This window comes from Clarias gariepinus, chromosome 6 (genome assembly GCF_024256425.1).
Source record: "Clarias gariepinus isolate MV-2021 ecotype Netherlands chromosome 6, CGAR_prim_01v2, whole genome shotgun sequence".
NCBI lineage: Eukaryota > Metazoa > Chordata > Actinopteri > Siluriformes > Clariidae > Clarias > Clarias gariepinus.
In genome coordinates this window covers 2705001-2717607 of record NC_071105.1, presented here as the reverse complement: position 1 = coordinate 2717607, position 12607 = coordinate 2705001, and the positions used below count along the sequence as shown (strand labels likewise).

The window sequence follows — 12607 nt, the reverse complement described above, 5'->3', positions numbered from 1 at the left end:
TACCGCAAATGAACTGAATGTTGGCTAAGTTGCATATACGTCCGGTTAAAACTTGTTTGCGTCAGTGGAAAGCCAAGCAAAAGTTTTTTTTTTCCTTTTACATTTTCTGTAAGATTTCTGTAAGTTGTAGCACCATGGGGTCACGAGAATGTTATCAAGGACGGTAGCGGGAAGAAAAGGGAGCCGCTTTCAGCAGCCGGTGCCAAGAGGAATCATAAATTAAGGTTAAGTCAGGTTTTATGTATATTTATTTAATATTTTACTTCATTTAAATCTTTTCTAAAGGTTTTTATTGTTTTTATATACAAAAATATGATTATAGTGTTGGGAATTAATAATATTTTTGGGTGGCTGGAACGGATTATCTGGATTTACATTATTTCCTATGGGACAACGTGTTTCACAATACGACATTTCACCGTAAGAACTTGCCATGAATTTATATGCCATGATACGAACAGTATCGCAATCCAAATAGAATCCTGACTTTGGTATCATGATAATATCGTATTGGTTATTCCCTTGTGATTCCCATCTCTAATATACAGTCAGGTAGTGTTTGTGTAAGTGTAAGTGACCTGCCTTACAGATTGTAGCTTGCTATTCCTGTTATACTAAAATAAAGTATTTTTGTAATGTCCTCACTTCTATTTAATGGGTTTACCGTAAACCAATTAGTTTTACAATTATTTATTTTTGATCTACTTACATATTTTATTTGAGTTGCCGTTAATTTAAATACGTACAGGTATGTGGATACGTGAATAATTTTTTCAATGTTTTCACTTAACTTTACTTCACTACGCTTCACATCACCTTACTGTACTACGCTTCACTCCACTCCACCTCGGTTTCCTCTAATAAACTTTGCTCTAATACACTTCACTCCACTGTACTTGGGTACACTTTCCTCTACTACACTTTACTTGGCCACTCTCAATTCCACTACACTTTTTCTCCACTACACTTTCTAAGGCTACATTTCATTCTTCTACACCTCCGTTTCCTCCAGCTGGCATCGGTGGCTCAGTGGTAGTCTTCTCTTCTACCGTGTGAAAGGCACAGGTTTGATTCCCATCTGATGCTCAAACCCAGCCGGTGTATTCAGGGCATCCTTAGTGCCAATCCCAAGCGCTGGTAGAGTGGAGGATTTGCATCACGGTGTAAAGCCTGTGCTGAGTCGTCTGCAGACTAGAACAAAGGAGAAGATCATTACTCTATTACACTTTACTACACTTTATTGCACTATACTATACTTTACATACCACACTTCAACTTAATCCTTCTCAAGTAAACTACTCTTCTCTGCACTTATTGGGCCTGTGGCAATAACTCACACACTTTCTAAATCAGTAAAGCACTAATATTAAAATAAAATCGACTATATGGAAGCATTTGACCTTCTGCGAGTGGGTACCAAATCCTGCAAACACCAGAAGTTTATTTATCAATAGTTAAAATATAAGCGCAGTATATTTGCTTTAGGATTCAGTCTAAACTCAGGCTTAAGGTCGAACACGGGCTCAGTGTTTTCCTGGCGTTTTTAAAGCAGAATGAATTCTGGAAGCCCAAATAGAATCCATGTGTTTATGCTGAACTTCGAGACAGAACACACATTCTAATGCGCTGTAACAAAAATAGGAAATCGATGTACAGGGTGGTGAAATGGTTTCCCTGCGAGCACTTCCCGTGGTTTCGAGTCAGATGATGAATGAGCTGTTGCTGAATTTATTTTAAATGCTGCTGTAATATTGAAGGATAATGTTCATAGGGCTTCACGGCAAATCTACTGTAGAAGCACACAGAAACCTTCATAAAGACTTATTAAATAATCCATCAGCCATTATCAAGCCTGGTTGGGTAGTTCTGATGACAAGATGTCAAGCGCCACACACAAAAGTCTTTTTCTTCTTTTTTTTGTTAGGGTAGTCCCATAGCATTTCCAGACTGACATACTGTATAGTAGACGTAACAGGGCACAACATAACATACTGTACTGTCTATATAAGCAAGGAAACTCCGTTATTAGCAACATGCTATTCATTGTGTTCATAATGCATTCATAAGGCTTAATAAACATAGTAATATTTATATAACTATTAGGAATGTTGGTCAGTAAGTCACCTGTGTATTGTTCAGTGCTTCATCTCTACGCATGCATGCAGTGTTACTCAGAATCACAATGTTATAAACTAAATTGTATTACTTATGATAATATTTCTCTTATTTGACTCATGTCGTGAATGTCTTATAGATGCTTATAGACATGACTGTCATAGCAAGTCCTTCTATCACAGTCCATTTCCATAAAGTGTGGCTTAAACGGAATGTATTTTGCATTCCAAGGAAGGAACACGATGATTAATTTGAGCAGCGTCAGCGTCGCAGCCGTCACCACTTGGGATCGGGGAGCGGATCTGGACTTTGGGTCACGAGCGTGACGAGGCGGTGTTTACAGGCCGGGGACGCTGCAATTGTTTTGTTATTCGCGTTTGATGAATGAGCCTCTGTTAGCGACTGCGGCTCCTCATCCGGATTTTAATTGAAGAGCGTTCAGGCTTTCTGTCATTCTCTACACTGCCTTATTACAGCAGGATGCCCGAGGTGAAGGCGCTCTGCAAAAGCACCTTTGTTTGGTCCAGTTTATACAGTTTTTTAAAAATGTTTTAAGTACACTCCAGTACCTGAATGCATCATTAGGCAGTACTGAGGTTTTAATAATCACCCACCGGTCCTGGCGGAAATAAATCTTACCAGCAGTGCATCAGTAAACAGAGATAAAAAAAAGCGAAGGAACGCCGCTATTCTTTCTTCTACTTGTTTTTTTGTTTTGTTTTGAGAAGCATCCCAAGGTTAACTGGATACTCCCTTATTATAGTGCATTCACATGAAAGATGAAGGCGAATATAAAAACGTTGCTGTTAGGTAACTGTGAAGTACACGTGCCTAGCAGGAACTTGCATCGCTAACTACATCTCGGTGGTACGACTTTATAGTATACAGTGTTTATAGAGCAGTCTGGTTTCTCTCAAGGTTTCTCCCTCATGTCCTATCAGGGAGTTTTTCTTTACTCGTTCAGCTGCTTTGCCACAATGTCAAACAGATGTTGTTAATCTCGCTGTATCAGTAAAGGTGAATTAAACAGAATCTGGGTTATTGGCTTTGAATCCCAGACAGAAAATGTTTGATTAGGAAGAACATCAAAGCCGTGATGATGTAATCATGCATTAATTCCTGTTAATGTAATTCTGTCTATAGAGATGAAATTGCAACAGATAATACACATTATGGACAATTTTTTCTTTAGTATAGACTCAGTCCCCCAACTGGTTTTGCAGCTTCTGTATAACAGCTTCCACTCTTCTTGAAAGGCCGTCCACAAGATTGATCATTTATGAGGTCAGACCCTCATTGGGCGAGAAGGCCCGGCTCGCAATCTCTATTCCAGTTTGTCCCAAAGGTGCTCAATGGGGTTGAGGTGTCAGGGCTCTGTGTTCAGGCCGGTCGAGTTCTTCCACATCAAACTGTGTCTTTGATTTGTGCACTAGGGCTCAGTCATGTATGAACGGGGTTGGGGGGGGGCGCGGTTGTATTTGCGGGTGTTTAGGGAGATATCGTGTGAATAACCTTAAAGTTCATGCTATTCAAACCCATCACGTTTTGATTATTCACCACATCTTGATTTATTATATGAGTGGCGTTCGAGTCAAAGTGGGACTTTTGATTGTGCAGGATAACAGAACACGCCTTTATTTGACTTTATTTATAACTATATTAGCATGTTTCTAGCATTAGGCTAATTAAATTAGCATGTTGCTAAAAACATCATTAGCAAGTTGCTAACATGATAGTTAGCATGACTTGCATGTTGCTAGCAGATGTATTTCTTTCCTCCGCCAGTTAGTGACAAGTTCTCTGTCGATTTTCAAGGATCAGACTTTTCAAAAGGAAGAGGAATCAAACAGGAACTGCCTCGTCATGATCATCTGAGCTGCTCTTCCTGCTTTCTCTTGTCACGCTTCAGTCTCTGTTTCCTCTCCCTGTCTTTGCTTGTTCCTTGGCCACCTGCCTCAAAAGCTGATTAACAATTAGCATCCCAATGGGGCTACGACCGCAGGTATAAAAAAATGCCTCTTTTCTCCATTTACACAAACTTAAGATTATTTTAAAAACCACTTAAAGAGTGTTAAAGGCACCCCCCCCCGTCCTGTCTTATTTTCACCCTATTCCAGTCCTCCCTTGTTTTTTATTTTTATTTTTATATCTTAACAGTATTATTTATGAACCTCTCCCTACATCCTGGTTCACACACAACATTCATTTCTACTTCCTTTATGTGTCTTATCTATGAGCAGAGGTGTAGCTACATGATGGGAGAGGCGCGGAATTGCCTGGGGGCCCAAGCAACTGAGCGTACGAAATGTCGAAATAGCATCTCGGGAAGCTTCCCTAAAGGGACTCAATCTCATTATCGAGTTAAAATGGAGAGAACGTACCTTTTCGCTCGCCAGAAACAAAAGTGGGAGTGAGAAATGAAGGGGGGGGGGGGATGGGAAAGGGAGGACTGGTGACGGATTAATTAAGGGTGATAACTGTAAGCCTGAACGTAATAGAACAATAAATTCATTTCATTTTTGGCATCGAGCAGATGGTTGGTATAAATAATAATTTATTTTAAGACCAGATTACAGAAATACATATGGAAGAACACGCTACACCATGTACAGTACCAAAGCTACAGTATAACGAGTCTGGGATGAACCCGATCGAAATCGTCTCTAATAACCTGACACATATTTCACAAGCCGCTGGTTAGCTTGTTATTTTAGGGACCAAAGTCTTCGAAGGGGAAAAGGTTCTGAGGTTATATATAGAGCATTTCTGAGAGGTAAGCCCTGTATGGTAGGATCCCCGACATCATCGCTTCGACCATTGATCAAAACAAAATAGGTCAGAAAGTCCTCATGCATTTTTTAGCACACAATCCCCTTAGCAGTGTTTCTAGAAATACCTTGACCTAGTAATACATCATGACTGCTTTCCTCACATGCCACTTGTCCTTCTCCTTCTCTTTCACTATAATCACTGGCCTAATGATTTCCCAGTGGCAATCACCAACACACACCGCCTTAATCAGATTTTACAGAAGGTAGAAGCATATTTAGCCCTTCTTTCTCACAAGGATAGATGGGAAAATTGGGATCATTTGTTACCCGGCGTTGGTCTTAATCCCAGCATGAGTGTGTGCGTGTGTGTGTGTGTGAGAGCAAACCGGGAGGCTTGTGTAATGAGTCTTTGATTAGAGTGACCGAGCTTGACCGGACACATTATCCGTGTGTCTCATGGCAGAGGCTCCTGATTCTCTCGTATTATTGGAGCATTAAGCATTGAGACCTGGAGGTGCATAGAGATGAAATTGCACAGATAGAAAAGTCTCTATAGAGGTAATTTTTTAAATTATTATTACTGTATCAGTCACTAGCAGGGACTGGGAAATGACAAATAAGGTGAAGAAGCTTTATGTTGGTGCACTCAGACTGAGATTCGGACTTCGGAAGTGGTGAAAATTAATATGTAATCAATGCACTGAATTTAAGAAACAGCAAATGAACCAGACTTTAAGAGTCTGAGTCAGGAGCAGGTTCCCAAGCAGACAAGTCTGAGTCAACTTTAAAGCCTGTGTTCAGTCCGTTGTTTACAGATTTAGTGTATGAACTGACTTAAGCCCCAATACATTAAGCTCAAGATGACACCAGAGTCTCTTGAGTTATCAAGTTATCCTTACTTTTAAAACATTTAAGTTTTACTGCTACCGGAATATGGGCATGACTATGTCGCAAAAATGTTTAACTTACCAATTGTTTGTAAAAAAAGCGTTATACAAATAAAATAAAATTGAATTGTATTATTATGATTATGATTATTATTATTATTATTATTATTATTATTATTATTATTATAATTACCAGTGTTGTAGAGTACTTGAATTACTTTTTTGATGTAACGAGTAATCTAACGCGTTAGGTCTGCCATTTTAGTACTCAGTTATGTAGTTATTTTTTCAAAAATGTAATCTGTTATTCAGACAATTTATGTAATCCGTGAGCCAGACAGCAGTGATTCCCAATCCTATCTCACCTGTGCGGTTTGACTATGTGAGGACCGACGCGCGGAAAAATGTAAACCTAATCACAGCGCCAAAGTTCGCGGTGAATCATGATGAATTGTACTTATGGCCACCGCGCGAAACTGTGTAGGTGAGATAGGGGTATTAGTAGCTGAGATAGGGGTATTAGTAGGTGAGATAGGGGTATTAGTAGGTGAGATGGGGGTATCAGTAGGTGAGATGGGGGTATCAGTAGGTGAGAAAGGGTTATTAGTAGGTGAGAAAGGGGCATTGGTAGGTGAGATAGGGGCATTGGTAGGTGAGATAGGGGTATTGGTAGGTGAGATAGGGGCATTGGTAGGTGAGATAGGGGTATTGGTAGGTGAGATAGGGGCATTAGTAGGTGAGATAGGGGTATTAGTAGGTGAGATGGGGGTATTAGTAGGTTAGATGGGGGTATCAGTAGGTGAGAAAGGGTTATTAGTAGGTGAGATAGGGGTATTAGTAGGTGAGATGGGGTATCAGTAGGTGAGATGGGGGTATCAGTAGGTGAGATATGGGTATCAGTAGGTGAGATGGGGTATTAGTAGGTGAGATGGGGTATTAGTAGGTGAGATGGGGGTATTAGTAGGTGAGATAGGGTATTAGTAGGTGAGATAGGGTATTAGTAGGTGAGATATGGGTATTAGTAGGTGAGATGGGGTATTAGTAGGTGAGATGGGGTATTAGTAGGTGAGATGGGGTATTAGTAGGTGAGATGGGGCATTAGTAGGTGAGATAGGGGTATTAGTAGGTGGTATAGGGGTATTAGTAGGTGAGATGGGGGTATTAGTAGATGAGATGGGGTATTAGTAGGTGAGATAGGGGTATTAGTAGGTGAGATGGCGCATTAGTAGGTGAGATGGGGCATTAGTAGGTGAGATAGGGGTATTAGTAGGTGAGATGGGGCATTAGTAGGTAAGATGGGGTATTAGTAGGTGAGATAGGGGTATTAGTAAGTGAGATGGGGGTATTAGTAGCTGAGATAGGGGTATTAGTAGGTGAGATAGGGGTATTAGTAGGTGAGATAGGGGTATTAGTAGGTGAGATGGGGGTATTAGTAGGTGAGATATGGGTTTTTAGTAGATGAGATAGATGTATTAGTAGGTGAGATATGGGTATTAGTAGGTGAGATGGGGTATTAGTAGGTGAGATATGGGTATTAGTAGGTGAGATGGGGTATTAGTAGGTGAGATGGGGTATTAGTAGGTGAGATGGGGGCATTAGTAGGTGAGATAGGGGTATTAGTAGGTGGTATAGGAGTATTAGTAGGTGAGATGGGGGTATTAGTAGGTGAGATGGGGGTATTAGTAGATGAGATGGGGGTATTAGTAGGTGAGATAGGGGTATTAGTAGGTGAGATGGGGCATTAGTAGGTAAGATGGGGTATTAGTAGGTGAGATAGGGGTATTAGTAAGTGAGATGGGGGTATTAGTAGCTGAGATAGGGGTATTAGTAGGTGAGATAGGGGTATTAGTAGGTGAGATAGGGGTATTAGTAGGTGAGATGGGGGTATTAGTAGGTGAGATATGGGTTTTTAGTAGATGAGATAGATGTATTAGTAGGTGAGATATGGGTATTAGTAGGTGAGATGGGGTATTAGTAGGTGAGATATGGGTATTAGTAGGTGAGATGGGGTATTAGTAGGTGAGATGGGGTATTAGTAGGTGAGATGGGGGCATTAGTAGGTGAGATAGGGGTATTAGTAGGTGGTATAGGAGTATTAGTAGGTGAGATGGGGGTATTAGTAGGTGAGATGGGGGTATTAGTAGATGAGATAGGGGTATTAGTAGGTGAGATGGCGCATTAGTAGGTGAGATAGGGGTATTAGTAGGTGGTATAGGGGTATTAGTAGGTGAGATGGGGGTATTAGTAGATGAGATAGGGGTATTAGTAGGTGAGATAGGGGTATTAGTAGGTGAGATGGGGGTATTAGTAGGTGAGATAGGGGTATTAGTAGGTGAGATGGGGTATTAGTAGGTGAGATAGGGGTATTAGTAAGTGAGATGGGGGTATTAGTAGGTGAGATAGGGGTATTAGTAGGTGAGATGGGGTATTAGTAGGTGAGATAGGGGTATTAGTAGGTGAGATGGGGGTATTAGTAGGTGAGATAGGGGTATTAGTAGGTGAGATGGGGTATTAGTAGGTGAGATAGGGGTATTAGTAGGTGAGATAGGGGTATTAGTAGGTGAGATGGGGGTATTAGTAGGTGAGATAGGGGTATTAGTAGGTGAGATAGGGGTATTAGTAGTTATCAGATTATGGGCCAAACTTCACTGAGTGATGATGGTAGAATAATTATAAAGGTCTTGACTAAAACAACATGCATGAGGAATCACAAAGGAGTTTTTATTTTCTGCATTGGAAAAGTACTCAAACTAGTTAGTTTTATCAGAAAGTGATGCTGTAATGTAACCGATTGCCTTTTAATGACAGTAATTTTGTAATGTAATTAGTTACTTTAAAAAGTAACGCCCCCCAACACTGATTATTACTTTTGGTCATAAAAACAACTGAAAACAACCATAAAACACAGGATCATGTGCATCTGTGTTTTTTTTTTTTTTTTTTTTTGCTCAGTCATGTTTGTATATTCAGTTAAAATACAATACAATGCATTTCAACATATTGCCCAGGTTGTGCTAAAAAAGAAAAGTATATGTCACTCTGTACTGCACAATCCTGACTCCTTTATATGTACTGTATATTAAAACATAGGCATGCAAAGAATGCTAAAAATGCTCTGGGTTTTAAGAGCTACACTACACCACACTCTTTAGCTCTATAATCAGGATAAGCTGTAGAGCTCAGTTTGATTCTAGAAGCAGAAGTTGAAAGTTGCATAACAGCTCTAATCTGACGTGCTGGTTGTTAATTGGTGATTTCTGAGGCTGGTGACTCTAAATGATTGTCTCCTCTGCAGCAGAGCTCAGTTTTGGTCTTGCTTTCCTAGGAAGGTCTTCATGAGAGACAGTTTCATCATGGAGCTTGATGGGTTCTACAAACACACTTAACACAATACTGTGGAACCTTGGATTATGAGCATAATTCGTTCCGGAAGCGGGAAAAAACTCGTAAACCAAATTTCAAAAGTGTGTGTGTGTTTGTTTGTCTGTGAAGGTGAAAGTAAGAGGGGTCTGTGTGACACAAAGAGCAAGCTGATACAAAGAGAGTAAATGCTTTTTTACCCTCTGTAATAAGACTTGCTTTTGCTTTACATGGCGCTGTACACACAAGCATACAGACACGAAATAAAAGATGTTTTACACACACACACACACACACACACACGTGGTCACAGTGTTATAGTAAACAGTACACGTGTGCACGGATGTTAATTATACCAGTAAGAGACGAGCCCTAAGACTCAGCAGGGGAGACGATTACCCACAATTCCGCAGCGCAAGAGAGAGAAAAAACATTGGCTCAGTTGTGATCACGTGACGCTCGGTGTCAAAACAAGAATCGCATGCATGATACATGATACATGATACTCGGTACTTGTAAACCAACACTTGTGCGTCAAAATTTATTAAAAATCGTTGATCGTCCTGCGGAACACTCGCAAACTGCGTTACTCACAATCCAAGGTTTCACTGTACTGTTCTTGTAAGAACTCTTCCAGAACAGCTGACCTTCATGTCTTAAAATAATAACTGACTGTCGTTGTTGTTACTTAATTATCTAATGGCGTGTTATTTCATACAGTTGTTTTGCAAAGAATCCATTGTTCTAAAATGTAGAAAATGAGTTCTTGTGTCCAAACCTTTTCTCTGCTGTACACTGGGAGAAGGACAGTAGACCATTCAAGTGGCCTAGTCGAGATATAAATATCGCTCCACTTCATGCATGGAAACATAATGACTTAATTCATTATACAGATATAATATAGATATTCATCTATACAGTTTCTCGCTGTAGTGCTAGGATAAAAGAGGACGAATTGTCTAGAGAGTCTCAATCCATACCAGAAGTCCAAACTATGGTGCCTGAATTAAGTCCCCAGCTGTAAATCTTGAGTCACGTCCAGATTCCCAAACTGCAGAGTCCACATACCTTGGCTTTTGCCTCTGAGTTAACTCCACAGACCATTTTGACACTTGAGATTCTCTCAGCAAGCAGTTCGAGTGATGCTGAATGTAATTTAAGTGTAATGTTTAACAGCCTCTGAAAGCCTTATTATTATTTTTTTTTACTGTAATAGAGAACTACTGGAGCGTGAACGTATTATACAACTAATTAACACGTCTGGTCCATCAGAGACCTTAAGAATATATCTCAGTCTCTCTGTCTGAGGCCAGGGTTATTATTTTCTCTGCAGGTGTGACACCTAGATCGAGTCGTCCTCACTGCTTTTAACCCAAACTCTCTGTCGAGTCGCACAGCTTGTGTTTAGGAGTCAGTGTGCTGTAAACAGATTAAGCACAGATTGTCTTCAGCCCTTTTGTTATAAGCCTTATCGCCTACAGTAGCAATGCTTTTTTTTGTTACAAGATTAACAATCTCGCTAATCTTTTAATAACTAGCCTGAAAGTTTGCAGCGGTTTCAGCGTTGACAAATCAACACTTCTGAATTATTAGCTTCAGTTTCCTTTGGTTGAAGAGTTCAAGTGGCTGCTCAATGAAACAATTCAGCTGTGAGCAAAGAAGTGCCACCGAACTTGATCACTATATAATCCGAAACTTTTTATTGTTGAAAATGTGACAATTTTTTTTTGTTAAGTCATTCAAATATCTGAAACATCTATACATTCCCTCCATTACACCCTCGTCTTTTAAACCAATCTTCAACAAGGGAGCCAATATTTTGTAGTTTATAACGGAAGTAAAAAAAGAAATTACTCATAAAAATGCTCAATAATGAAATCACTAATAGTTTTATTTTTGTATCAGGATAAGAAATATATAATAAAATAAAAGCAGTGTTTATAATTAGCTAACAACATTAACACAACCTCAGCGGCTCGTCACATCGCTGGCCTTTTTACCGTTATGTGCTAACGACTAGCAATTCTGCTTTGAGGGAGTCTGGGAGACTCTCTTAGCACTTTAAGCATAAGTCATAATAATTAGTATTATTAATAATAATAAATGATCTCACCAAACATCTTCGTGGGCGTTCGAGTCAAACTGGGACTTTTAATTGTATAGAATAACAGAAGAGTAAAAACTCCCTTTATTCCTCTATATAATCCCCGGCGACACTAATGCACTTATCCCAGTGTTTCACTAGTGCTTGGACACCATCAAGACTACTTAAGGAGGTTTTTCTAAAAGACAGAGCGATCTTTTTGTCACTGGTTTTTCCCAGTTTGTTTTTACTTCTTAAAATATAAATCAGTAACGACAAAAACAAAACACAATAGTGCCTTCACATGCAAGTAAATCAACTGATCGATGCGTGTACGTGAGTACGAGTCAGTCAGTAACTGGATTTCTTTAAAACATTGAATAGAGAGTGACAGGGCTGCACATTGATATGTCTTTAAAAATGTTTGTAACTAAACCGTTCTATTGACCGACGCCACCATGTTTCATTTCCTTCACATGCACAAGCTGTATATTTAGCCCGCTGTGTCCATTCGTACACTTATTGAAAATAAAATTGACCCGAGATTGGGGTTGATACCGGCTAATAGAGCTGCTTTTCACACAGAGGTTTTATTGTGCGCTCTGCTTCCTCTTTTATTCTCATCTATAGCAGTTGGTAATCAGCGCAGCCTGTATACACGGCGAGAGGGGGGAGAGTAGCACCGGATTGGATGCAGAACTGTACCGAGCCCAGGGGTGTCGGCTGTCTGGGGTGTCAGTACATTCAGGTGGTCAGCTGACTTCATTTTATTGCCCCATAACGTTACTGAGTCTCGACCTGAGTAACTGATCAACCCCAGATCATAACACTGTCTCCAGAGGCTGGTACAGTGGACACTATGCATGATGGGAGCATCGCTTCATGTCCTTCCCTTCTCACCCTGACACGCCCATCACTCTGGAATAGGGACCCAATCAGAACTCATGGGGTCACATGACCTAGGCCTAAGCTCTGGTTTTTACTGTTGTTTTTTTACCATGCAACATCACCAGGTGTTCTCCACGTTCAGCCCTTCCCATGCAGATTTAGATGATGTGTTTAAGAGTTCTTAACCCAGTTCTGGTCATTTTAAATCTCCTTGGTTGTTGCTTTGCTTGATGCAGCCCAATAATGTGATATATATATATATATGTTGTTTTGTTCTTAATTTGCCCATGTGAAGCCTGCGATGCCCTGGTACAGTCCAGTCTTCTGAACCCCCAGGTCATTGTCAGATTCCTAGAAATCGGCTTGATTGCGACGTTAATCAGATTGTTGTGCTGTTAAGTGATCAGGAGTTAAATCTGTTGTATGTTTGTGTGTTTACATGAACACTTAATTAATCAGAAAACTGCTTTCATTAGATAATGATTGACTCATGTGTAAGTGTG

At 40.1% G+C, this 12607-nt stretch overlaps 1 protein-coding gene across 1 annotated transcript in view; it reads left to right on the top strand.

The window, feature by feature from the left end:
* The window catches only part of oca2 (oculocutaneous albinism II), a 105973-nt gene that overhangs the window by 49199 nt on the left and 44167 nt on the right, over nucleotides 1-12607 (top strand). The window lies entirely within an intron of this gene.